Source organism: Mustela putorius, unplaced genomic scaffold (assembly GCF_011764305.1).
Source record: "Mustela putorius furo isolate JIRA1106 unplaced genomic scaffold, ASM1176430v1.1 tig00000129_pilon_pilon_pilon, whole genome shotgun sequence".
Lineage (NCBI taxonomy): Eukaryota > Metazoa > Chordata > Mammalia > Carnivora > Mustelidae > Mustela > Mustela putorius.
The window spans coordinates 32494039-32521792 of record NW_025421290.1 but is presented as its reverse complement, the minus strand read 5'-3'; the positions used below and the strand labels follow the sequence as shown (position 1 = coordinate 32521792).

Here is a 27754-nt window from a genome sequence, read left to right as displayed (position 1 = left end):
GTGCTCCACTTTTTGGTGCCTGAAAGAAGTCATCATCTCTGCCTCATTGTCTCCAGCACAGGATGGGGTTGTTGACAACAGAACAGTTACCTAGGGCTTCCTAGGTACTCAGTATGAAGGACACGCTTCCAGTGGCCTATGAAGTAGGAATTATTACCAATGAGGAAAGTGAGGCCCCAAACAGTAGAATAGCTTCCTGAGGCTCTTACCAATACACTATTAAAGTGTTCTACCACACTAACACTCCTCTTTCCTCTTTCCTTGGTATTTTCTGTGATAGAACAAAACAATAATTGTGAAATTTATTTAATCTCTTTTGGAGGATAAATGTGAAATAAGTCTCTTTTTAAAAATTATCTGCTGTGCACCCTCCCCACTCTGGCCAAAGCTGAAAAGGTAATTAAGGTGAGCACCCATTGCCCAGATATTCTGCATTTCTCTTCATCTTCACTGTGAAGGGATAATATCCCAGAGATGTTTGTTCCTCTTTCCCAGCTACCTGGGAGTGAGGGAGGGGTACCCTACAAATGCAACATTACACTTATGAAGCTCATACACTCGGGTTGTCCCCATTTACCCTGATAGCTTGTGAGTCAGGAAGTGTTTTCCACACGAGATGGCTATGTCTGAGGGAGATTGTGATTTGTCCAAGGTCTGGCCATGTTGGTCCAGAAGATCGGGTCTCTGACTCTTTCTCTCCAGTCCCTTACCCTGACCTGTCAAGGAGCTTTAGCTGCCAATGGAAAGTGGCAAGAACTTCTCCATCATCCCTTTCCACATTTGTAACATTCACAATATTTCTGTGATGTGGTTGTGAAGATGGAGGAGCTGTTTCATGCTGTTCACATACAGGGGGCCCCTCTGGAGGCCTGTTGAGAGAACACATAGTATGAAGAAAAAGAGGCCAAAGTTGTTCATGAAAGTTGTGTTCACTTGGGGCTACTGATGAGGGGTGCTGACATTCTCCCCTGCTCAACCTAGCGGAACTTTCTTCATCTTTAATTTCTGCCCATGCTTGTGAAATCTTTTGATTAAGATCTCTGCACAAGGCCATTATTCCCAGCGGGATCCCACTGTACTACCTCATTAGTCCCATTCGCTGATCTTCACAGCGACGTGTGAGCTCACCAGGAGCTGCAGGTGGAAGCACCACGTGGGGCCCAGAGCTCTGAAGGGCCCCAGTTAATCTTTATATGCTGGCTTGTTTCTTGACCTCGATTTTTGCTTCTGACAGCAGGACTGTGTGGGAAGAATGCAGACTTTGGAGTCCCACCATTTGGAGGTATGAGAGGTGGGAAATCACTCTACCTCTGAGTTCTCCTTACAGCTATCAAACAAGCTCTTTTGACAAGCCGATGTTAGCATTAAAGCGGGGCGTTGGAGGGAGGGGCGATGAAGCTTTGCCGACAGTACTTGTTACACAGCTATAGCTGGGACCCTTCTGCCCATCATGAAAGCCTCAAGCTTTCACTCTCCCTCTTCCTCGTAATTGCTCTGTGTGTAAGGCTTAATAGACCTGCAGTTCCTGTGGAGAGTGGGCTCATGTTTGAGAGCCCGATCCCTTGACCCAGGCTGTCTGAGAGATGAGTTCCAAAGGTTAATGTTTCATTGAGTGACTGACAAAAGCCTTTCAAAAGATGGCTGTATTGCAGTTCCAGGGGGAGCTGTGAAGACCCTGTCTCCTGGTGGGGTTTTTATTCTGGTGTCTGAGATCACAAGAAAGGCTGTGGTTTGTGTGAGTGAGTCCAGTTTGGAGTCCTGCTTAGGAAAGTGTTGGGTATCTTGAAAGATGGGGTCTTTCCTGCAGCACTTAACTCAGGGGGCAATTACTTATTTATATTTCTGGCTCTCCTCACCTCTCAAGATATAGGGTAAGCTCCTGGAGGGCAGCGCTTGCATAGTAGACAACTTTATATCTTCAGACTCTGCTAGTCTATCCTTTTTTTATATTTGTTGAGTAAAACTTTTGATTTCATAATTATAAGTGATAGATGCACCTCTATTTTTTTTTTTTTAAAGATTTTATTTATTTGTCAGAGAGAGAGAGGGAGCGAGAGTGAGCACAGGCAGACAGAGTGGCAGGCAGAGACAGAGGGAGAAGCAGGCTCCCTGCTGAGCAAGGAGCCCGATGTGGGACTTGATCCCAGGACGCTGGGATCATGACCTGAGCTGAAGGCAGCGGCTTAACCCACTGAGCCACCCAGGCGCCCCGCACCTCTATTTTTAAACTAGATCTTCACTGTAAAGGTAAAGCAGGTCTATGGTAAAAATTTAAAAAGTACAAAAGGGTAAAAATAAAAATGAAATTCCCAGTTGAGAAAAATCACTCTTAGAAGTTTTCTGTATCTCTTTCCAGAAATGTACAATGAATCTGCATCTCAAGCATGTATATTTTTTTTAACAAATGAAACCATACTTCACCCACTTTTCTGTAACTAGCCTTTGCATGGTTAACTATCTTGAATATTTTTTTTAATAGTAGTGCATACAGAGCTACCCTAATGTTTATAATGGCTACAGTTTTGTATAGATTTTCTATTATTTATTTAACCAATTCCCTATTGATGGATGTACAGGATATTGCCAGAATCTTACTGACTATAAATAATGCTTAGTAAATATTTATTTATGTTCATATTTATATATGTAATAAATTTATAGAGGTGTAAGTTTATTGGATATTGCCAGTTTGCTTTTAAAAGTTGCACCAGTCCACACTTGCCAATAGTGAGTGCCCATTTCTTCATGCCTTGGTAACACCTAAAATTAGCAAATGCTTTTTTCTCAGTCCAGATAATAAGAGAAACTAACTCAATTTTTTTCTCAAATTTCTATTTCTGTAATTTTGAGTAAGTTTCAACCTTTCATGCATTTATGGGCTATTTTATTTTATTTTGTGTGAACTGCTTATTCAGATCCTTTACTGATTTTCTTATTGGGTTTTTCCTCTTTCTCTTTAAAACAGATTTATAAAAAAAATCTTGACTTATTCATGGCATTAACTCTTTGTCACATTTGTTAAAAAATTGTCAAAGTCTGTCACTTTTCTTTTGACTTTGATTATGACATATTTGTCATAAAAATTTTTAACATTTTATGTAGCTAAATTTATCAATCATTTCCTTTATACTTGTGAATTTTATGTCATGTCTAGAAAGGATTTTGCCATTTAAGATTATAAAAAAAAGTTATTGCTTTATTTTTTACAATATATATTATTTATTATATTTAAATACTTGATCCATCTGGAATTTATTTTGGTACAGACTCCTATAGGGATCCAGATTGATTTTACCCAAAAGGATAGCCTGTTGTCCTAGCTCTATCCTTCCCTTACTTATTTGAAATAATGCTTTGTTATATATTAACAATAAACATTTGTTTTTCTTGTGAAAATACATGGCAAAAACTGTGGAAGGAGCCAAGATGCCCTTCAACAGATGAATGGATAAAGAAGATGTGGTTCATACACACAATAGAATATTACTCAGCCATCAGAAAGGATGAAAACCTACCATTTGCATGGGTGTCAATGGAACTGGAGGGGATTATGTTAAGTGAAATAAGTCAAGCAGAGAAAGACAATTATCATGGTTTCACTCATATGTGGAACATAAAGAATAGCACAGAAGACCACAGGGGAAGGGAGGGAAGACTGAATGGGAAGAAATCAGAGAGGGAGACAAACCATGAGAGACTCTAGACTCCAGAAAACACACTGAGGGTTACAGAAGGAAGGAGGGGGTCGGGTAACGGGGTGATGGGTATTAAGGAGGGCACGTGTGGTGATGAGTGCTGGGTGTTAACACACAACTAATGAATTGTCGAATACTACATCAAAAGCTATTGATATCCTATATGTTGGCAAAATGAACATAATAAAAAAATAACTTCAGAAAAAAAAAAAAAAGAAAAGAAAATACATGGTGATATTTAAAGGAAACCGACATGTCCTTTTCTGGAAATACACTACACATAGGTGTTTCCCGTTTCCCTAGGTGAGTTCTTTGGAATTGTTCTCAAATACGAAACAAAGATTTTTTTGTTGTTTAAAGCCAGACTTTCTATGAGATATAAAATGGAAACAGGGTACATTGTGAACTGTTTGAGCAGTAAAGAGAGACTGGGTGAGTTTTGCATTTAAAAAAAGCTTCCGTGGAAAGGTGATTGAACAGGCTCAGATGTGTGGGTAGAGCTGTAGGACTGCTGAGTTTCTCCTCACTCTCGTCCAGTCTCACCCTCAGTCAGTGAAACACACAAGTCTGCTATTGGCATACGATCCGCCTCCCTCCCCGGCGTGGTGCATGAGTCCCTGTGTGTGGAGTTTGGCTTAGTGGAGAGTCCCTCACTCCACCCACATCCTTTCATTCTAAATGAAAAGGCTTTTGAGCCATGTGTATTGCTGTTCACCATCATTTTTCTGCCTCAAAGCAGAGGACTTGGCTTCCTGAGGCACCATGAAATTAACCCCAAATCCAAACCCTAAGAAACAAATGAATATTGTGTCTCAATCTCAGGGAAGGGACACCCCACTCAGGAGATGTGTATTTTAAGGAGGGGGGAGTGTTTCCTTTCATAGTCTACTAAAATTTGGATCCCAGATTTCCCCTTGGAAGTATTAACTAAGTATGTGAGTCCAGGCAGGTTTCCTCTTTGTTGAAAAGATTCAAGGTCCATAGACAATAATTTGGTTATGTATATCCCGCAAACCCATCATGGAGAACTTAAATTTAACATGTCCTGCAGGGAGTTTCGACATGGCTCTTTCATTTACAGTTAGGCGAATTAAAAAAGAAAAAAATTCAACCTTTGTACCATACCACACACAGACACACAAGGAAAAAACCAAGAAGTTTACTGGTAAACCTTAGCTCATTTGTTAAAGCTTTCTAATTTTCTTGTGTCTTTGGAGCCAAAATGAGGAAACTCCCTAGGGATTTTTCTAGCACTTTTCATCTGATGCTGTCAAAGCCCTTCGCACTCACTATTTAATTAAGACTCTGAACACCTCAGTGAGAGAGGGAAGCAGCCACACCATAAACCTGACAAAGAGAAGTTAGATCCCCTGAAAACCTAACTAAACAAAATAGCTCTGAGTACATGGTAAGAATGCTTTGCATTTAAAGTATCAAAAAGTTTGCATTTTGTCCACTTGCAAATTCTGTAGTGTCTCCTGTATTATCCAGATCATTCTGCTGAGACTTCTGTGTTGCTGGAACATTTGGAGCCAGTTGTAGGGTTTCAGAGAAATTTCTCAGGCATTAAGTATATCCGAAAAGGAATCGAAGGCAAAGGAATACAGAGGAAGAAATTAGGAGCAAGTTGTTTGTGTGTAGTAGCTCCCAGTGGGTAACTGGGAGGGGGCCATGGAGAGCTCCTATCAGGAACGGTTCTTGAGGGGCTGGGGAAGGTTCAAGAAGGGTGTGTGTGGGAGACTCCAGAATCCGTAATGGTGTCAGGATTCTTAGCTGCAGAAACCAACTCTGGCTAGTGGGAGCAAAAAGGACATTTATTAGAAGGGGAGAGGGAAGGAGCTAGGGTAGAATCAGCCCCATACTGGAAACTTAGTTAAAGGAAATGGTGAATTTCAGTGGGCTCTTGGTCATAGGGGCTCTCCATAGTTCTGTGTATGTGGCCCTGAGATAATGGAGGCAGGGGAGTAGTAGCTCTCACTGCAAAAGCCTGTTGGAGGAGGTTGGGGTGTGCGCTTTGGGTTGGTTGGTTTGCATTTAAAATGCACAGTTGAGGGAGAAAAGTGTACTGTGTCTAGCAACTGGCTGGCTCTGGAAGGGGCAGTTCCTCCAGGGTCATATCCTTCCAGATATCAAAGCATCCAAATGTAAAAAATGAAAGTATGGTTACTGCAGGAAGCATAATCAGAAATCGAAATTCAAGGTCTTCTGTAAACTGCTAACATCACAACAATTAGACTAGCAACCAGCATTGCTCTTCTGATTATCTATATCAATGCTATTTCCATTCCTAAACTGGACAATAGCAAGGTAGGGGGAAAACAATCTTATTTAAGAGTACAATGCCTGTGTGAAGTAGAGGGCTCTGCTCTCTAGTGCGTTGCTCTGAACAGGAAAGTTCTTAGCAGACTATGCCTGGTTCAGCCTTACGGCAGCATCATAAAGTTAAGTGTATAGAATTGTCCTTTCCACTCAATGAGATGGAAAACAGAGCAGCTCGTGGCAGCCTCATGATTCTGCCAAGGCCTTTGGCTAAGCCTGAGTGCCTGAGGTAGAAACCAGGCCCTGGGAGTCTTACAGCGGGTTTGAACCTCCCTAATATGGAAAGCACAGATTTAGTACTGAATACAGTGCAATGTAAATCTGAAGGAAGGGGCTCGTATTTGTCCCTTTGCACACTGATGCAATCTTCATGCAAACTTTCCAGCCCAGTATCCACCTTTACTTCTCGGTCGGTGCCACGGGGTGAGATTCATTAAATATTCAGCCCATTACAAATCCTATGCCGTCAGTCCTGCTGTATCAGGAGGTTAATGGGTGCATGGTATGAAGTATTTAATGTGACAGATATTCTCATGTCTCTGGATGCCCTTGCTGCCTCTCCTGGTGTCATGGCTAACCCCAGCTGGCACTCTCAATAGAATATTTCAGTGGCACAAGAAGTAACTAGGTTAATAGCTGAAAATTTGCCCCCGAATTCCCCATACAGCCACAGTGTTCAATAAACCTCACATACAAAAATCCTTTAACCTAATACAAAAACTCAGTCAGCAGAAGCAAATAGTAGCCTTTAGACAGAGCCCAGCATGAAGCAGTCAATCGTATTCCCAATACCTAGAGATTTAGCTGGTGTGAAACATAGTGTTTGGGAAAGGGGTGACAGATATTGGAAAACTGATTTTTGACAAGAGACTTAAGTGGTCCACATTCTCTCTGAGGCAATAAAAGCTGTTTAATTTGGATCCAACTAGAGCTACAGACTTTCTCTGTTTATTTGCAAATCATCATCACCATCTTTAACACCATCTCATACCCAGAAGTCATCTGCATGCCGTGCTGGACACTGAACAGAGTCTGGATCCCAATTTTGAGGGATCATACTATCTCAGCTTGGCTACACTGACACCAGTAGACTTAAAAATACATCAGGCAGAAAAACTTGGACTAGCATAAGCAGTTGCAAGAGTACAAATCTAGGATCAAAGGAATTGAGTGGTGGAGAGTGAAGACAGAATCAAGAAATTCCATTTTCAGACTAATAATGGTTCACAGCACCAAATGTGAAGAAGAAATGGACATCGAAACCTACAGTCAATGACCCGGTATTGCCACATACTCAGAATAGTGGCATCAAAATACCTGGGTAACTGACTTGCTTGGTTTTTATTCCTGTATGTCACTTCAAAAATCAGTTTTTCAAAGAATATGTTTCAGGATCTCTTCAAATGCTGGAAAGAAGAAATGAATAAGACTCACATTCGCAAAGCAATAGGAGAAAGCAACATCCTCAGTTGTCTGATAGGGAATATTTGGGCCATAGTGATTTTAGAAGAAGAGAGGACAGGTAGGTATTGTAGATTCGGGAATGACAGGAGAGTAGGATGTTTGTAAATTGATGTCCAGTTTTCAGATTAACCAATGTTTCTATCAGTACAAATAATAAAGTGGCATATGTTCAGTTCTGTTCCCTGTGCAAGGGCACCGTTGTCCTATGAAAGAAAAATGGAAAGGCCAGAGGTGACATCTATGTGCACCTTGTCCGGTTAGAGTGACCCGCCATGGTGGGTGTTTAGTAATGACAGTAGGAGAGGGTGGGGAGCGTGGGGAAAGAACCATGGTACAAGCACAAACCTGTGCCACGACGGATCCCCTGCTGGTACCAGGACGGAAGTGATCCATTTGTCCCTCTGCCAGAGCAGTGTGTGTGTGTACCCACACGCATTACACACCTGACGCACCATATGCTTTAAATGTCTGGGTTTCGGTGCCAAGTAAGAATGAGACAAGTGCAGAGGGGGGACTCTTGTGGACATTTTAAAATTTTCTGGCTGTCCACATTCCAGGGTCTTCACTGTCTAGTATACCTGAAGGAAGTTCACAGAAGGTCACAGTCTGTCGTAGGTACTACCCCTCCCCCCAACTAGGGAAGCCGAGGAGCCAAATTCTCCTCCTTTCTATGCCTGCACAAGCTGACATGGACGAATGCCTTGGGCTACACCAACTGGGGGCTATCCCCCAAAATGTAGACTCTTGGAGGAAGTGTTCATAAAGATGTCAGAACAGTAGAAGTCATTTTTTATGGCAAAAGTAGCAGCAGGAAGCAGACTAGATTGTTCTTCCCGCCAGACCAGGAGCTCACTCTTTTCCTCCTATTTTCCAAGTCCACTTCTTGAGTCTCCTCTTGAACCTGAGAAATGTTAATATCCTTCTAATAAATGTCCTTTTTGCTTCCACTAGCCAGAGTTGGCTTCTGCTACGTGCAGCTAAGAGTCCTGACACCATTATAGATTCTGGAGTCTTCCATACATACCCTTCCTGAATCTTCCCCAGCCTCTCAAGAACTACTTTTTTTTTTTTTTTTTAAGGATTTTGTTTATTTATTTGCCAGAGAGAGAGAGAGAGATCACACACAAGTAGGGGGAGCATCAGGCAGAGGGAGGAACAGGTCCCCTGCTGGGCAAGGAGCTTGACACAGGACTTGATCCCAGGACCCTGGGATGAGGACCTGAGCCTAAGGCAGACACTTAACCAACTGAGCCACCCAGGTGTCCCAGAACCACTCCGTATGTTAGCTCTCCATGACTTGGCTCAAACTAGACAAGCAAACTAGCCAAAACCATTTACCCTCATATGTCTGTTTCTTCCTGTGGGAAACAGGGTAAAGGCTCTTGTCCAGGTCCCCCTCAACCCCCACCTCCTGACCAATTCCCTTGTTTTCCTGTGTAGTCTCCTCATAGAGTGGCATGATCCCTTTTCTTGGGATCTGTGAGTATAATAAATTGGTGTTCATTGTTTAGAGTCTCCTGGTCTGATGAACTTGTCAAAGATAATAATAGAACCTAATTGTCAAATACTTCCCCTGTTCTAAAGTAGAATCCAGATGAGGTTAAGGTCTAGAAAGATCTAAATGTATAAGTGTAAATGTGGAGGTGGCCAAATAGTATTGAATGAATTAAACTAGATAAAAAAAATCATTAAAAATATCTGAAAAGTGGGAACCCGATATTGTTGGGCATTCATTTAGCATGATAGAGTGAATAGACAAACAGATGGGTGTCAGGCCATATATAACAATAGAACTCATCCTCTGTGGCAGCTGGCCTGGAAGAGTCAGGACTTGGTCAATGACTGCTAGCTTCCCTAATTTTTACCTCTGTCCCAACTCAGAGCAATGGGAGAAAGACAAATATGTTCCCTGAATCAATCATGGAGGGTGCCCAAATTCTAATTAGTGGACCCTCAACTTCCCAATGCTGACAGTCTCCAGAGAGGGCATACCGTACGCCTTCCTTTTCTCTTTGGTTCCCCTGTATTTAAATCTCCATTAAATCCAACTGATGGTGGCTGATTCCCTTGGTATAGCATATGTATATATTTTATATGTATACATACATGTTGTGTGTGTGTGTGTGTGTGTATGTGTGAGTATGATTTATTGTAAGGACTGGGCTCATGTGACTATGGAGTCTGACAAGTCCTAAGATCTGTACTCAGCCAACTGGATACCCAGGAGAGCCAATGGTGTTCCAGCCTGAAGGCCAGAAGGCGTGAGACTCAGGAAGATCTGATACTTCAGTTTGGTTAAGAAGGGAAATAAAAACCCCTTGTCCCAGTTTAAAGGCAGTCAGGTGAGAAGAATTTCCTCTCTCTCAGGGGAGGGTGAGCTTTAGGTGTTCTTTGGGCTTTCAACTGATTGGATGAGACCCACCCACATTGGGGAAGGCAAATTGCTTTATTCAGTCTACCAATTTAAATGTCTGAAAACCCTCACAGAAACATCCAGAATAATGTTTGGCCAAATATCTGGATACCCCATGGCTCAAGTTAGGTTGATGCATAAAATTAACCATTATACCCACCAAATTAATTCCTTTTTCCAAATTTCCAGTTTGGGGCTGATTGTACTCTAACTCCTTCCCCTCCCCATAATCTTGCAGCATATTTTACTAATTCTTCATATTTTCTTCCTCTCTGATCCTTGCTCTTAGAGACTTTTTTTCCCTCTTCATTTCAACAACTACCCCCAGCATTTGATTGCCACCACTTAGCTAGTAGTATTGTTAGATATTTTTAAAAGATTTTTATTTATTTATCAGAGAGAGAAAGGGGGAGAGAGCGAGCGCAGGCAGACAGAATGGCAGGCAGAGGCAGAGGGAGAAGCAGGCTCCCTGCTGAGCAAGGAGCCCGATGTGGGACTCGATCCCAGGATGCTGGGATCATGACCTGAGCCGAAGGCAGCTGCTTAACCAACTGAGCCACCCAGGCGTCCCTTAGATATTTTTTTAAAACACCAAACTAAATTTTATATTTTATTGTAAGACAGCACTTCCTAAAATGCCTTTAAAAAAAAAAAATCACATTTGTTCCTTCCTCAAGAGGAGCTAGCTACCTAACATAGTGAGTTTTCAACCCCACCTATACATTAGAATGAATCAGCCAAGGTACTAAAAAACAACCAGCCAAACAACCAAACAAGAGCACTGATACTTAAGCCTCATACCAGGCCAAATAGACTCAGGTTGAGATGAAGATAACTGTATTTTTGAAAAGCAACTCCAGGTGATATTATGTGTAACTCGGATTGAGAACCACTGTCAGATCAACAGATCAAGCCAAACTATTTCCATCTGGTAGTGAAGGCTATTAAGAAAATGATCCTACATATGTGGATATACTTTCAGTTCTTCACAAACTCCTTGATAATAATAAGGATACTTTCTAATTCCTGTGTTCTATTGATTTTGTCTCTGAATTACCAACTCTCTAAGAGAGGGACCTGGGATGTTGAAATAAATTAAATGTCCTCAAAGTTTTCTATATCAGGGATCGTGGGAATCTGCAGAAGAATATCTTGCAGCATCTCAAGTTTTGATGTGCAGTGAATCACTTGGGGGATATTGTTTATATGAAGATTTGGAAGGGGTCACTGAGAGCCTCGAGGTCTAACAAAGTCCCAGTGCTGTTTGTTCTGCCACACTTGAGTAGCCATGACTCCCCATTGAAATCACTGGAGGAGCTTCAGGAACTACTGATGCTTACAATTCACCCTTAGAGATGATGATTTTAATTAGCCTGGGTGCAGCTTGAGCACTGGGATTTTAAAAAGCTCCCCACAGGGGACACCTGGGTGGTTCAATCAGTTAATCCGCTGCCTTCGGCTCAGGTCAGGATCCCAGAGTCCTGGGATCGAGTCCCACATTGGGCTCCTTGCTCAGGGGGAAGCCTGCTTCTCCCTCTGCCTCTGCCTGCTGCTTTGCCTGCTTGTCCTATCTCTCTCTGACAAATAAATACACAAAATCTTAAAAAAAAAAAAAAAAACTCCCCACGGGAAAGCGGTGTGCTGCCAAGTTGGTGAACCACTATTGACCAGATTCATCTCTAGGTCTACCTTTACACTCCCAGAGATCTGGATCACTATTCTTTTTCATCTTCATTAAACAACATCCTATAATTGTCAAGCTCTACTCAAAAACTGACTTCCTTTTCCAAGATACCTTCCTTCCTTCCTTAAGTAACTCAGTTTATAATAATCTTCCTTTGGTTTATTTTAGCACACATGTATACTACTGTATCACCTGATTACTCACAGGCCTTTCAAGTTATGAATGTATCCAAGTTTTGTTCCCTGAAACTTTACTATAGGGCTTTGCAGACTGTGATTGGATCTTCCTGGGCACTGTCTACACATACCTCTTCCACTCAGTGCCTTAAACACTGTCAGAAAAATTATCCAAAACTTGGAAATAAGAAAAAGGTATCATTGTGTGCTTAAGCTCAGATCTGGGCTTGATTTTCTATTGACCGGTCTATTTTACAATGCTAGAAGTGCATAGGCTAACCTGTCAATTTTTGTCCAGTAGAGATGCAAATAATACCTGTTTATTGGAAGTGATAACCTGAGAGGTCATGGGTTACTGCTCCCATAAGACGTTCGTCAATTTTGTATGTGACCTGGCAACCTTAACATTCATTTACGAAATTGGCTATATATATCTCACTGGTTCACTCATTAATTAATGAGTTGAGTAAAATCTTTGACATGTATGATTTTGAATGAGAGTCATGATTTTACCTTTTTGAAAACTGCTTTAAAATGTTGGAACACTTACATAGAAGTTGAATCAATGCATGGAGAAATTAATTCGATTGAAGAGGCAAGCCATAAAATTTCATATCTGAAGAGACAATACTTCTTGCAAGTGTAAAATGGAGTAATCAATATATCAAATAACACATGAGAAACTCTAAGTAGCAATAATTTCAAATAGGAACAGGCCATACTGATTTGCACACTCAGTTGTGGAGGACAGCCATTCAGCGCACAGTTTTCAGCTGATTTTCCCCTCCCTGTGCATTTAATCAATGCAAATAAAGGTTGAAGACCGTGAGGCAGTAGTGGTAGGAGTCACAGCTGGGAAATCACACACATAGTTCACATCTTGGTTCTGCCCCTCATAGCTGTTCTCTGTAAATAGGGTTTAATAAATCCCTATGAGAAGCGCCTAGTGCATACTGGGTGCTTAATAAATGCTCTGTTCCTCATGAGCATCTCAGATGACGACAGCAGTGGACCACTGCCTCCTGGTTTGGAAACCCGAGTTTGGAGAAAGAGTTAAAATGACTGAATACTGTTTATATAGGGTCATAAAAACACCATCTGCTGGCTCTAGCCAGTTAAGCTCTTACAAAGCTGACATACACGAATGCTGTCCTGATACAGAGGGGATGGCCAAGGTTTGGCTCTCTCTATCATTATTCGATGAGCTGCCATCTCGGGACCAGTCTCCAGTTTACCCATCACAGAACCCGGTTGTTGAACATTTAAAGATTTATTTTGGCTCTTAAATATTTATACTTTCCTCCAACCTTTTATTGCTATAGTTACTGCTAAGGAAAAAACAAGACTCAGGAGGTCCCTGTGTGGCATATCAGCAGTTCCAGACTTTCTGTTAGATTGGGGTATGTTTTATGTTGAAGTAGACTCAGATGACTGGGTTAGTATTAAACTCTCATTTTGCATGAGGCTAGATGTGTCTCTGATAAAACAGTAAGGTCTATTCCTCTTTATACCCAGTAATCAACAAGGTAAAGACCACTCACTCTGCAGTACACAATACTGAACCAGAAGCGAAAAGCGACAGATCTTAGACCTTAGTGGGGGTTTGCCTCCAATAAACCTGCAGCTGAAGGTTGTCCCAGTGGTAGACGAGAACTCAGTGATTGCTCCTGCCGCTGCTCGCAACACCTGTGTTTGTATCCTCAGTACCCATTAAGCATAATGATGGGCTGACTCCACATCCCTGGGACATTTGGCCTCATCTGGATGATTAAGGAGAATGAAATATATATCCCAGACACCTGCCAACCTGCAATAATAATGGCCTGTATTTACATAATGTTTTCCTCTAAGACTCTCAGAGCCCCTTGTCTTTGAAAGTCTATTTTTTGATGGGGAGAGAGAGATAATCTTATTTCCATTTTGCACGGTCTTAGAGCTGTGGAAATGACCTAAATGTCTGGTCATTTTGGCAGCCATATGGTATGCCAAACTTCACTGCATATTGATACCACCTGGAGTTTTTTTGTTTTTGTTTTGTTTTGTTTTTGTTTTTTTAAATAGGCTCCATGCCCAGTGTGGAGCCCAATGCAATGCAGAGCTTCAACTCACAACCCTGAGATTAAGACCTGAGCTCAGGTCAAGAGGTAGATGCTTAGGGGCACCTGGGTGGCTCAGTGGGTTAAAGCCTCTGCCTTCTGCTCAGGTCATGATCCCAGGGTCCTGGGATTCAATTTCTATGTAAGTGTTCCAACATTTTAAAGCAGTTTTCAAAAAGGTAAAATCATGACTCTCATTCAAAATCATACATGTCAAAGATTTTACTCAACTCCTCTCTCTGTCTGCCTGCCTCTCTGCCTACTTGTGATCTCTCTCTCTCTGTCAAATAAATAAATAAAATCTTAAAAAAAAAAAAAGAGTTGGACGCTTACCCCATCATTCAGAGATCTTTAACAACTCTGGTAACTGACTCGCTGGGCAACAGGATATTTAAAAGTTCTCTGGTTATTGGAATGTGCAGAGAACCTTGGAGACCCCAAGCATAGAGGTGTTTGTTCTGTGAAGTAGTAATGGTAGAAAGCATTTCAGATGTTAGAATTATTCTTCCCCACTGACTTTTCCTTCTTTATTTCTGTTTTTGACTCCTGACCAACCCTGATAATAAGGAGGAGAGCCATTTGAAATATAGCCCAGTTCCAGAATTCTTGGGTTGACCCCTACCCTGTCTCCAACCACTATTAGGTTAGCTCAGATCACCAACCTCCTGCAGGGATTATATTTTGGTGGAGTATTCAGAGAGAAGACAAATCAATGTATAACTGTAGTTTGAAAAGGAGACAACAACAAATTTATCCCTTGGGAATTCTATATATGGCTTTGAATTTGTAGAAAATTTGGGAGATATCATTTTCCCATCAGTGGACTGGTTTTTTTTTTTTTTTTAAAGATTTATTTATTTATTTATTTATTTATTTTTTTGAGAGAGAGCCAGAGAGCTCACAAGTAGGCAGAGAGGTAGGCAGAGAGAGGGGGTAGAAGCAGGCTCCCTGCTGAGCATGGAGCCCAATGTGTGGCTCAATCCCAGGACCCTGAGATCATGACCTGAGCCGAAGGCAGAGGCTTAACCCACTGAGCCTGTCATAAATTCTACTCCAATTCCTTTCCTGTCACAAAGATGCTCAGGTTGTACTAAGGGTTGGAAAAGCCAGGGGGCAGCCAGTGTATCTTGGGTCCCTGCATCAATGCCTGTGACTCAGCCATGTCTTCCGGCGTGGAACCCATTTTGCTCAAAGGTGTATCAATCTGATCGATTCTGCCACTCGCAGGGTTGTTTTATGAACATGGCTTTTGCCTGAGGGGATAGTAAGACTAGCTTTCCAGATGTTGAGGTGCCTCCCCATCTGGCTGAAAAGAAGTGGGAGTAAAAGAAAGGCAAAACAACTGAAGCATGAGAAATACAGAGAGACCACAAGAAACAGGGGAGACAACCTGAGAAAAGGCAGTAAGACTTTACCAGCTTAATGGTGAATCTGTTTTTTTAGTGTTAAAGTTAAAAGTCATGTCCTCCACTGCCACTATCAGGGAGTAAATGAAGTGATGAGAAAATGCATTAAGGAAGCCTGGATTTCTTCCTGCTAACTGGTTCCATAGGTCCTTGGAAAGTTCTAGATTCTCATCGTTATTTGAATGTGTCTCCTTTGAGCAGTCACTTCCTTTCTATGGTCCTTTTGGTGCCTCTAATTGTTAGGATTGTTTCTGTTTATTTCTGGAGGCACATGGACATCCATAGACATTTAGGGTATTTGAGTAATTCTCAACAGAGATTAGGTGAGTTAATGGGAGGGTGTTTTACTTTCCCAGGGCTGCCATAATCTGGGTGGGTTAAACACAGAAATTTATTCTCTCACAGTTCTGGAGGCTAGAAGTCTGAAATCAAGGTGTTAGTACAGCCACACTCCCCTTGAAGGCTCTAGGAAAGACTCTTTCCTTGCCTCTTAGTTACTGGTAACTCCTGGGAATCTTGCCATTCCTTGGCATGTGGTTGTGTCACTTCGATGTCTAACTCTGTCATCACATCTTTCATCCATGTGTGTTTCCTGTGTCTTCTCTTCTATAATGACACTGGTCATTGGGTTTAAGGTCCAGCCTAAATACAGGATGATTTCATCTTGAGATTCTCGACTAATTTAATCTACAAAGATGAGATCATGTCTGGAGGTTCCAAGTGAGAACTAATTTTGGGGGACCACTATTCAACCATTACAAAGGAATGAGAGAAACATAAGAAATAAGATTGATGGACAGGTTGAGAATGGGGCTTAGACCAGTGATTCTTAACATTGCTTGTTTACTAGCAACCCTGTTATTCTGAGTAACTCCATCTAGAGTGGAGCCTGATCAATGTAAAAAAATCTGACTTAGGGGCTGGGCATGTAAGATACATGGATGAAGAGGGTTGATCTAAAGTAAGAGGGAGGAATGGGGAATCCGGGGGTTAGGGAGCTTCCATGCTGCATTGTAAAGCATTCAGATTTGATTTGGCAATTTTTCCCAAACAAAATGGGTTTGCAGGCCTTGAAAGGCTGCCAATACAAACTCTTAGAAACTCTTCTATTGTATCTTAGATCTCCTTTGCCCTCTTTTCCATGCCCTAGACTTTGGAGTAATTGTTTTCGAGAGTTCTGTTATGGGTCCACTTGGCAATGATTCAGGACACTTTTCTGAAGCTCAAGTGTCTCTCTCTAAAAGATCTAACTCCCTTCCCAGTATTCCTTTGTAATGGTGAAATCTGGATCTGTGCCCAGCCTTGTCACCTAGTAGTTATATGACCTTGATTACCTATCCAAGGTTGCTTATGTTTGTTTTACAGATGAATTTATTAATATTGACCTTACCAAATTATTGTTAGGATTAGATTATTACAAGGTCTAAAACATGTTAGTCTCTTTCTCTGCTTCTTGTCCTTCTCAGATTATTACCTTTTTTTTTTTTTAACAAAATAAACACTATCAGTTATTGGACAATATGTACTACCATTATTTATCTTTTAAATAGCAATGTTTTAATAGCTGACTTTCTTTTTAAAATATTTATTTATTTAAGTTTTGTTAGTTATGATATAGTACAATATTGGTTTCTGGAGTAGAATTCAGTGATTCATCCCTTACTTACAGTGCCCAGTGCTCATCTTACAAGTGCCCTCTTTAATCCTCATCCCCCGTCTGGCCTGTCCCCCACACACCTCCCTCCACCAACCCTCAGTTTGTTCTCTGTCATTAAAAATCACTTATAGTAGGGTACCTGGTGGCTCAGTGGTTTAAGCCTCTGCCTTTGGCTCAGGTCATGGTCTTGGGGTCCTGAGATCGAGCCATGCGTCGGGCTCTCTGCTTAGCAGGGAGCCTGCTTCCCCATCTCTCTGCCTGCCTCTCTGCCTACTTGTGATCTCTCTCTGTCAAATAAATAAATAAAATTTAAAAAAATGACTTATAGCTTGTTTCCCTCTCTCCTTTTTTTCTAATAGCTGGCATTTTCTGAGTGCTGTATATATGCGGAAAACTTTAAAGAGTTTTGCACACACAGTTTCACAATTCCATTTTCTCATTTGTAAAGAGGGATAAATAGTAGATACATAATATACAAAAGATATATAAATTGTATATACACACATATATAAATTATATGTGTCGTTTATTTCCTCCTTACAAATGAGGAAATTGCAGCTCGGAGACAGGAAGAAATTCATCCAAAGACACACAGCAATTTTGACTGCAAAAACTGCATTATTATCCACTATGTAGTTCTCCAACTCACGTGTCAACTATGTGAGGACAGAGACCTGTGTCAGGTGGGACTGATGACTTACCCATGGGCATCTTTCAGAAAGTTCTTGTAAACATTGGGGGATAGTCCTGTCTTCTAAAGGCCCAAATCTAGATTACTCAGAGTCCTCAAGGGTGCCTGGTGGGTCTTGGTATTCATGCATATAGTGCCAGTATTCTCATCTCATAGGGTGAATTATCAGTAGTGATGGCTAGTTAAAAAACCCAAATAGGAGCATTGCATAAGTGTTTTGTGAGAAACTGAAATAGTTGTTTCATTATCTCAGATACATTTTTAGGCTATGGAAATAATTAGACCAAGAGAACCTATAGATCCATAAAGTTGGCAAGCAGTTAAGAAGAGGGTGAGAGAAAAGGGACACCACCTTTTGGTAGATAAAGTAAATTAGTTTTTTATCTTAGCATAATGTTTTATAACCTAGGTGTTCCTCATTAAAGTGACATATTATATTTTTATAGTCATATACAATAAAAATTGTTCCTGGCATATGGTAGGTGCTCAGCAAAGAGGTCTGTCTTTGAATTGATTGAAAAAACGAAACAAAACAAAACAAAACAACTTCAAAACTTTGGATAATATTTAAAATACCTCTCAAAATAAATACATGCTTACAATCAACCAAGATGTTGGAGTGAGGGCCCAAATAAGAAACAAGTAGTAGTAAATAAACCCAATTGTCTTACAAGTGAAAATACTGATGGGCTTGGGGGAATAAGAGCTAATCTAGGTAACTTTGGAAAACAGTATTTTGGTTAGATGCTGTAAGACTAAAGGTGAAAAGAGTTGGACACAAATGTTATACTTTAGTTAGTCTATCTTTTTGTCAGGAGTATGAATGGCTTCGCAGTTGTATGGCTAAACATTTTCTGGTTACACTGTGGTGGAACAAGTAAGTGAGTGCATTGTTAAAAACGAGAGCCAGGCTCCTCAGTGTTGAAGAAAGAGGTTATAAGTAAGAAAAGGGGAATGAGCGGAGTTAGGCTGTTGGTGTTGGATTGAAATTAGAAGTGTCTATATAAACTCGTGTTTTAAAATATGTACCCAGATAAACTGATAATGAGATATATAGAAATGACAGTGTAAGTATGGGTTTGTATACAAACTAGTATTTCCAAACTGTGTCTGCTTACAGGGCCAAGGAACTATGACATTCCAGTAGCAATGAGCACATATGGAGCCTAGATCCTGTTTCTAAATCTCATTTTTTTGATGAGAAAAAGAAAAAATCAGGGCTCCTTTGGGGAGAAATTACTGATGCTAGGGCTGGGGCAAGGAAGTACAAAATGAGCCTGGAGCATCTTACAAATCAGAAAGTAAAGAAGTTCTAAAAAAATAAATAAATAAAGTGATGACACTATACTGAAAGAAAACAGAGGCACGGCTAATGGGACACCGAATGGCTAAAGTGGTCAATGTGAGAAACATCATAACTAACGGTAATATTAAAAATAAATATCTATGTGTTCATCCTGATGTGAATAAAGAAATCAATAAATGGGAGAAGAGACAGCTCTTCTTTACAGAATTCCAACCTATACATGGAGAAGGAATGTGGGAAATAGTAGGTCTCCAGCAAGCAACATCACAGCAGTAATTGTTGCAAGGAAGATGCATGGGTTGATGCTAAAGTCAGAGGCAAACGTTTGAGGAGAAATAGTGTATTAGTGTCTGTCCCAAGATCCTCATCAATTACAAAGGGAGAAATAGAAACTTTACAGTGGAGAAACCCAAGAGACATTGCCTTTACCATGTGATCAAAGTTAGTATCACAAATTGTAAGATATGTTGGTTGATATTATGTGATATTATGGTTGATATTATTATAGTATTTGATTATTATTATTATATTTGATTATTATTATGACGTTATGTTCCTCCTGATAGGATGTCCAGAGAAGGGCACAGCATTGCTTTTGTGGTATTCTGTAATATTCCTAAAATATATAACCTCAAACTAATCAACTGGACATAACAAACAAACCCAAACTGATAGACATTTTACCGAATAACTAACTGGTATCCATCCAAAGTAACAATAGTGAAAGACAAGGGTAGACTGAGGAACGGTCTATGATTGGGAGCTAAAAACACAACAACAGGGGTGCTTGGGTGGCTCATTCATTAAGCATCTGCCTTTGGCTCAGGTCATGATACCAGGGTCCTGGAATCGAGCCCCACATTGGGCTCCCTGCTCAGCGGGAAGACTGCTTCTCCCTCTTCCACTCCCCCTCCTTGAGATCCCCCTCTTGCTGTCTCTCTGTCAAATGAATAAGTAAAAATCTTAAAAAAAATAAAGACACAATAATAACTGAATTCAGTGTGAGGTACGAGGAATAGGAAACAGACAGTAGGAGAAAAATTTGAGTAAGATCTGTAGTTCAGTTATTAGTCTTGAAGCACTGGTAATTTCCTGGTTTAATAATTGTATTATGGTTATGTCATTTGTTAAAATTAGGGAAAGCTTAGTGAAGGTAATATGGGACCTCTGTTTTATTTTTGCTATTTTATTCTGCCTAAAATTATTTTAAAATAAAAAATCAAAAATCAATGAGATAAATTTGGGCAGTGAGAGTATGGGTCATTTTTGTATTTTATTTTTTTCTCTTAGAAAGATTAAAAGTAGTTTTTGATTAAAAAAACAAAACAAAACAAAACCCTTGGCAACAAAAACAAAAAAGCCCTTAAAAATTAAAGATTTTAAGAGTTCAGGATCAAGATGAAAGGTTAGACATTTTCATACATAGTATTTACCAGGCATTAGACTCTTTTTCTTCCTTGTATTTAGGCATTTGTGGAGATCAAGTGATATAACGTATGTATGTAAAAATTCTTTGCAAAGCATAAAACATACTATATAAATTACTGTCCTTTCTTCTATTGCCCTCATTTTCTTCTTGTTCATGCTATTACCTGTCAGTGTTAATTTTATTTATGTTATTAATTTTTAAAGTGTTGTAGAGAAAAATGATAGGAACTTTGGTGTAAGACAGATCAGCCTGTTACATAGTAGCTGCTTAATAAATATTTGTTGAGTAAATTGAATGAATGAATATGAATGAGTCTTGACTCACTTTGTTATCTTCAGAAGTTATTCAACTTCTTGAAGAATTGTCTTCATACATATAAAGTGGGGGCGATACTCCTGCTTTGAGGGGTTATTCTGAGTTTGAAGGATAAGAGGTGTGTGCAGGGTCTGGTGCCACGCCATGACCGTAGTTCTTACACTCTCATTGTCTTCACTCTATTTCTCTTCTATTGTTTTCTTTACTTCTAAATAAAATGCACTATTTCCCCATCTTCCCTTGGTCAAAAATGTTGTCTATGCTTTTTGGTTCCTCTCAAGTAGTCTTTCTTCACTTAGTCCTCTAACATTTTATTCCTGTCTTTCTTGTGGTTTATTATGACGTGTAAATTTGTGTATATGTGTGTATTTGTGTGTGTGTGTGTGTTAGATTCAATCCTCTTTTATACTGTAAATTTCTTGATGTGCCATTTTGGTTTCTTACCTGCTAGTCCAGTGGCTGCCACACAGGAAATGCTAAGCTGTAAACCCTGTGATGGAAAGGAGACCATGTTTATGTTGTTTAGCATTATTTCTCCTGAGCTTACTCTTGTGTCCAGCAGATGGTAGGTAGTCAGTAACTATAAGATTGGATAAATACGAAGTAGGCAGGCAAAGGTATTTTAATGTTGAATAATTTTGGCTACCTTTCGATCCTTCTGTAATTTCTGAATTATTTAAGTCCATTTTTAAATATTGTACCAGCTCTCTGCTCTTACTGTCTGAAGAGCTACATTAAAGTAGTTTTATGGTTGACTTCTACTTCCTTGTCTATTTAAATTCCTATCATACTTCCAATCTTAGTGTGCATTTCCGGTTCTTATTTATTTTTTAATTTTTGTTTTGTTTTGTTTTTGAATATTAGATTTTAAAAGAGAGAGAGAGCAAGAGAGGGAACACAAGCAGGGGGGAGTGGGACAGAGGGAAGCAGGCTTCCGGATGAGCAGAGAGCCCAATGCGGGGCTCAATCCCAGGACCCTGGGATCATGACCTGAGCCAAAGGTGGATACTTAATGACTGAGCCACCCAGGCGCCCCCTCAGGTTCTTATTTATTAGACTATTTCCAAATTCCCAAATAAACTCTACAGTCTTCTTACCATGAGCTTTTCGGGCCTGCTGTTCTTTCTGTCTGGAACATCAGCCTTCCCATTCTCAACCATTATTTTCTAGTCACCTTTACAGGCAAGACGTCTCAGCAAATCTCTATCCCTTCTTACCCTCTCCTGTTCTCCTGCAGGAAACTGCGAGTAGCTTTATCCAGCCTCTGTTTCATTTTTACTTAATAACAATTATGTTGTTTATTTGTTTATATCCCTTCTAGACTCAGGTACTCAGACTCCATTGTGCGAAAGAATTACTCAATTGGTTAACAATGCAGATTCCTGGAACACAGTCCCCCGTGCCTGTCACCCTCACAGCGTTGCTCCAAATGGAATTCAGGGATTGACAAGGAGAATGTCCAGGACCCATTTCAAGCATATGGAACGAGGACTTCTGACCGGAGGATCTTCATCTGCAGTGAGGATCTTTGAATCGCACTTGGAGCGATACAGGGACAGTGATAAGCACGCTGAGTCTCCATAACCCCATAAAGTCTGGCACTCAGAGGCCCTGTAATCAATGAAGGGGACAAATACGAATGTCTCTGAGTCAAGCAACACAATTATGTCTCTAAGTCAAGCAACAAAATGATGGCCTTTGCCATGGGAAAAGAGATTTCTAACCACTTGCGGAGAGGCGGGCAGGCACTTTGCAGAAAGTGGAGACAGGCCCCCTGCCCAAGTGAACTGCAGACCTACTTCATCAGCAGAAAACTCTGTGCTCATCTTACTTGAGGAATAAGTGGACCAGTCCAGGTCACGCGGTTAACGGGAAGGGTAACACAGGCGGCCATAATTGATGATTTACTAGATCAAAGACCTTTAAGCCAGGCAATAGAGATGACCCTCTCTTATTGATTATCATCCAATAGCTTTAAATTATCCTCAGTGTCCTAGGAGACACCCAGGGAAGGACTGGTAAAGAAAGAGGCTTAAGGAAAAGTCAATAAGTCATCCCCGGACAAGTTGAAGGCATGAAGCTTGGCATGAACATTCCTTTCAAGTGCACTTACAAGAAGGAGAGAAGAAATGAAATAGGCTTCTAATTATTTAAATTGGACCTACACTCTCTGCTGAGCAATGCCTTAGCTAGCATTCTTCTTCCGCACAAACTGTCCGTTAGGCCACAAGAAGGAGATTAAACATGTCAGCAATAGGTGTGGAAATAATTGGGGGCAGTAATTGGGAGAAATCCGGGCACCTTGATTGTGACTGCTGTCTGGTTTTCTCTTTCAAAATCGAAATTCACATTAACATGTTGATGGCCTCCTCCAAACTGGGTAGAATTTATAAACAATAAAGATAACTACAAAAATGGCTTGCGTTTAGATAATCAGGTAACAAGCCACAGTCGTGATTCTGGAGAGGCTTTACAAAGTGGAGACCCTAGTCCTGTTCCCATAAAAATTTCCTCACTTATTAGGGATTTCATTTAGTTTTTTTAGTTGAATTCAGGCTTAGATCCATTATCTGGTTTTCTAATGTGATAGCGTGGATTCCTTCAGTTACTGGGGAGGAACAGGTATGCTAGTCGTTTGTTTGAAAATGTTTGGCATACTTTCTATTGAGTAGGTATTTGGCAAAAGTTAATCTGACTATTACCCGAAATAAAATTCTGAAGACAGTATCATTCCCCATTGTGGCTCCCAACTTAGTTGTTTAAAAAACAAAAAACAAAAAACTGTGCATATAGTTCTTTGAGCCTCATTTTCAAGGCGCAGAATTCTCCCCTTTTGAAATTTTTTCCAGGAAGGGAATTGATTTCCATAATCTGCACATTTTAAATATTTAAAATTGTATTTAATGCAAATGGGAACATATACCTTGTGTCATAGAAATTCTAAGATTAGGACTTAGAAAGAGGCATTATTTTGGGAACTGGGAGGTACTTTCTAGTTACACGTGTGTGCAGGCTGGAGTAGCCCATTGCACTGCGGCCACGACACCCTTTCTTCTTTGGGGGAAGACACGGAAGGAATGCTTTGGTCGTGTGCTAATTATGTTGCTATTTTACACCAGCCTAGTACTTTCCAGTTCCAAGCTGAGTTTGCATTGATGATCTCATGCGAACTCTCCATCAGTCCTAGGAGGAAGTGAGGGCACATGCTTTCAGACTTGTTTGGCTGCGGAGGAAATGAGACGGAGAAAAGTTGTGATTGATCAGGAGTCAAATTGTGGTCCTGGGTCTACTCTCTTTTTAATCAGAGTCAGGCCTGCCTTCTTCTCCCTTCCTCTTTCCCTCCGTGCTTGTGTGAAACTTCTTTGTGCCATACATTGTGCAGGAAGCAGGGATTTTCATGAGCTTCCTTGGAACCTTGCACATAAAACAAGCTCCTGACCCAAAGAGACCTACAATAAAGTAAAAAGAGACACATGGAAAATACATTAAGGACACTCAGGGTTAGAGAGGCTGTGGTATTAATATTTACGGAGAGTCATGGGGGAAGAGGAGTAGTGTCATTTGTCATTTGGATTTGGGACTGTGATGCACTTGGGACAACGCTTCATGAGACAGCAAGGTTCTAGCAAAGTCTGCAGTATGAGCGGGAACCAGACAGACCTGAAATTAGTCTTTTGCAGAGTGTATTTCCAAGAGAGACTCTGCAGAAAGCGTTCTACTGCCAAGTAATTTTGTGAACTATAGCACGCACTCTATCGGAAATTCACAATTCTTATTAGGATATTGAGGACTAAGAAGCCCTTCCAAAAGAAACCTGTTTAACTTTGTATCTTCCAGCCAAAGTGTGGGATTCTAGAGCTCTAAAGAATGTTTTCTGAGAAAAATTAAAATGTTTGGTAGTGTAATGTATAACTTGGAAAGTGCTAACTTTGATTTACTGGCTTGCAGATCTGGCCATGCTGTGTGCAAAGCTGAAGATCAGTGGAGACTGGCCCTCCTGAATGGCAAAATGCCCTAACCAGATGATAAAGTGGAACACCAAATATGTCGCTGGTTGCTGTCTTATCTAAAATGGTGAGCTGTCCCAGAAGGAAAAGGGAGAGGAGGAAGAAAACCAGAGGGGTGTCCTGATTTTTATTTCTTCCACCTGGCAGCAAGGTTAACTCAGGGCCAGCCTTCAGATGGAATCATGTCCCTAGAATGGTGACGGAGAAGTTGCTGGGAGAAAATACAATGGAGGGCTTGGTCAAGGGCAGAGGCTACTCATGTTAGGGGATGAACATCTCCTCTTCCTTTCAGGTAATGCTCTCAGACCCTCTCCTTTTAGGGGAGGCTTGGTTGGATAACCTTTGTTGCTCCCCTACTGTGTTCTAGGAGACCATAGGGTATGTTCACTTCATTTCAGCTTCGTTTGTCTCCTCTCCTTCCCCTTGTCAACTCATTCACAATCTGTTCCGAGAGGCTTTCTCCTTCCCCACCTTCCTTAAAACAGACTACAGTCTCTCATTATGCTGTGATTCTGTATTTTCTTCTAAGATCCTCTCATGTTATAGACTAGTTCCACCAGGGAGGAAAATTGTCTGTCCTCGGAGCCTAGAACGGCACATAGTAGGGCCTCAGTATGTATTGAGTAAAAATGTGAATGCCATCTTTTTTTTTTTTTTTTAAAAACAGACACATAGATATCTGATTTTCATTTGGTAAATGAGCAGACACAGGAGAAAGGGCACACGGGACGACAATTCACTTTGAATTTAAAGGCTAAACCATTGTGTTGTAGGCTTTTCCTAAAATACCTCGTTTCAGACTCCTAGTACTCTCCATGAATGGCCATTACTATATCATCACTGCCATTTGTGGATGAAGAAACCAGAGCCCAGGGAGCTTTCACTTGCCCTAGGTCCCCTGGGTATGAAGCACACAGAGCAGGAGGGGCTCCTGGTGGTTCTGAGGCTGCATGGTTTCTATTAGCTTGGGGTCACTGAGAGGGTGCTGAGCTCAGTGTCCGGGGATGGGAATCTACTGAAGCTCTTGTCACCGATTAGTGTTAGATTCTTGTTATTTAACATTGGATTCCAGAGGAAACCATGGATTTCTACTGATTTCTTCATTCTATTTATATGGCCTCCATGAAGATTCCCTGTAAATTTGGCAATATCAGGTCACATGGAGGGATTTTTCCGACACAAAGCACCTTCATTTCATGCTTTTCCTCTTCTGCGTTAGATCTGTTTGGGTAAAATATATGAATCCTAAATTTAAGACGGATCCGTAACCTTTTGAAATACTTGTCACTCACTAGATGGCACTGTTGTATTAACTTTATCTATTTTCTTGTCCTGCGTTAACAACTTTAAGAAGTGTATTTACTGTGATACCAGAGCTGCTGGGCTCTCCAGAGTTTTTAGATATGGGTAGAAGGTCAGGGTAGACAAGCAAATAGTTCGTATATGTTTCATTAGTATGGATCCTAAATCCCTATTTAGACTTTAGGGCTGTAGCAAAATTGTAGTTTTTGTGGCAACACAGCAACAGCTGGGTCCATGGACATACTGAAAAACAATGTCTCTCGATGGGTATTATGAGACCAAAATAATGGCCTCACCAGGTTATGAGAACTCGGTAGCAGCACCAATGGCGACAATTTCTGACATACGCTAGAGACAGAGGCAGAATAAACAAGCCCAAGGACACAGTAGATTCTCCAAACAACCTGGAGGGTGAATTGTCATTTTAAGTTAGCTGAATCTCTCTCCTCCCTTGGAAGCTAGATTCCCTTGAAACTTCTCCATTCCTGCCAGTGATGCTATTCTGCCCCCAGTCCTCTGGAAAACATCGTTCCTACGAGATTCTTTGCCTCTGTCCTTTATTAGTTTCCCAAATTGTTTATTCTCTAGTCTCCCTCCCTGCCATTGCTTGCTTTCTGTTCCCACCATGAGAATGATAGTTGGGGGTTCTTCTCATTGACCTCCATTTCATAATCATCTGTCCCCTGAGTTCCCTGTAGTCTGGGATGGGAACACGCTTCATAACGTGACTCTGGTGCTCATGTGAACACGATGGCTTGGCCTGGCATCTAGGGCCTTCCCCAATCTGATCACAATTTGCTTTTCAGGTTCATCTTCAGTTCTCCTAATTAAATTTCAAAAAAAAAGAATAAAAAACACATAACCCACAATATTGCACGTAGTAGGTACCAAGTAAGAGCTACCTGTGGCGCCCTTATGGACACTGTCTAGGACTCTCTCTGCTAGGGTGGCCGAACGCTCATTTGTAGAGCCTCCCCTAGATACCAGTTGAGGAACAAGGGATGTTGCATCAACTATGGTCTCTGATCATGGTCTACCCTTGTAACCTAGTGAAGGGGTCCGGGTCTTGCTTGCTCTTGACTACACCCCTCCCCGTAGGTTGAAGAGTCCTTGGGCTAAGTGTTCCTCCCCATCCTGAGTCTGTTTCCACCCCCTGTCATCGGGACTCTAGAATTCCTTGCTCAATCCTTCCTGAGTCTGCTCTCAGATCCTGTATGGGCATCTTCTCGAGGTCTTTCCTGTTGAGGTGAGACTGTGCTGCCTGCTGGCCCAAGGGAGCCCGAGGGGCAGTTTTTTGTAGCCGGGAGACATAAGCGGACTGGGCTTGGCCTGGAGGAGCGCCCTTAGCAGGTGTGTGTGGCCCTGGTCGGTGAAAGACGAAACTGGGGTCCAATGAGAAGCAGGGCCTGCTCTCCCTCTCCTGCATGGTGGGCTTACCTGTAAGAATCCTGCGGCTTGAAGGTTACTCTCCCTACTCTATAGGGGAAACTGAGGTTAGAGATTAAGCATGTTTCATGATTTGAATATGCCCATATTCCCTACATTTTAATGTTTCTGAAATCCGGATGTGTCTTACAAGCCATGACCTCTGCACGGTGTTTACTCCACATTGTTGTTTCTTTGTGAGTTCTATAGTTAACAGGGATGTGTCTTAAATTGATGACATCCTAGACTTGACGAAATGGGTGGCTTGACTGGTTCACACAGCTCAGTGGTGCAGCTGGGATTCAAACTCCTGTCCATCTGATGCCAGTGCCCGTGGCCTCACCCAGGGGCCTAAGCACATCTTCCCAA

The 27754-nt window shown here is 41.1% G+C and overlaps 1 long non-coding RNA gene across 8 annotated transcripts in view; it reads left to right on the top strand.

Annotated features, from left to right (window-relative positions):
- Positions 1 to 27754, top strand: part of LOC101681947 — a 141644-nt gene that overhangs the window by 46161 nt on the left and 67729 nt on the right. For 5 of the 8 annotated variants that reach the window (XR_006604265.1, XR_006604263.1, XR_001180025.2 and 2 more), the window contains 2 exons: positions 21973 to 22908; positions 24600 to 24725. This is a non-coding gene — a long non-coding RNA (uncharacterized LOC101681947). Of the gene's footprint in view, positions 1 to 21972; positions 22909 to 24599; positions 24726 to 24805; positions 26206 to 27754 lie in introns of those variants that run through there. The other 3 variants (XR_006604262.1, XR_001180023.2, XR_001180035.2) reach the window with 3 other exon arrangements.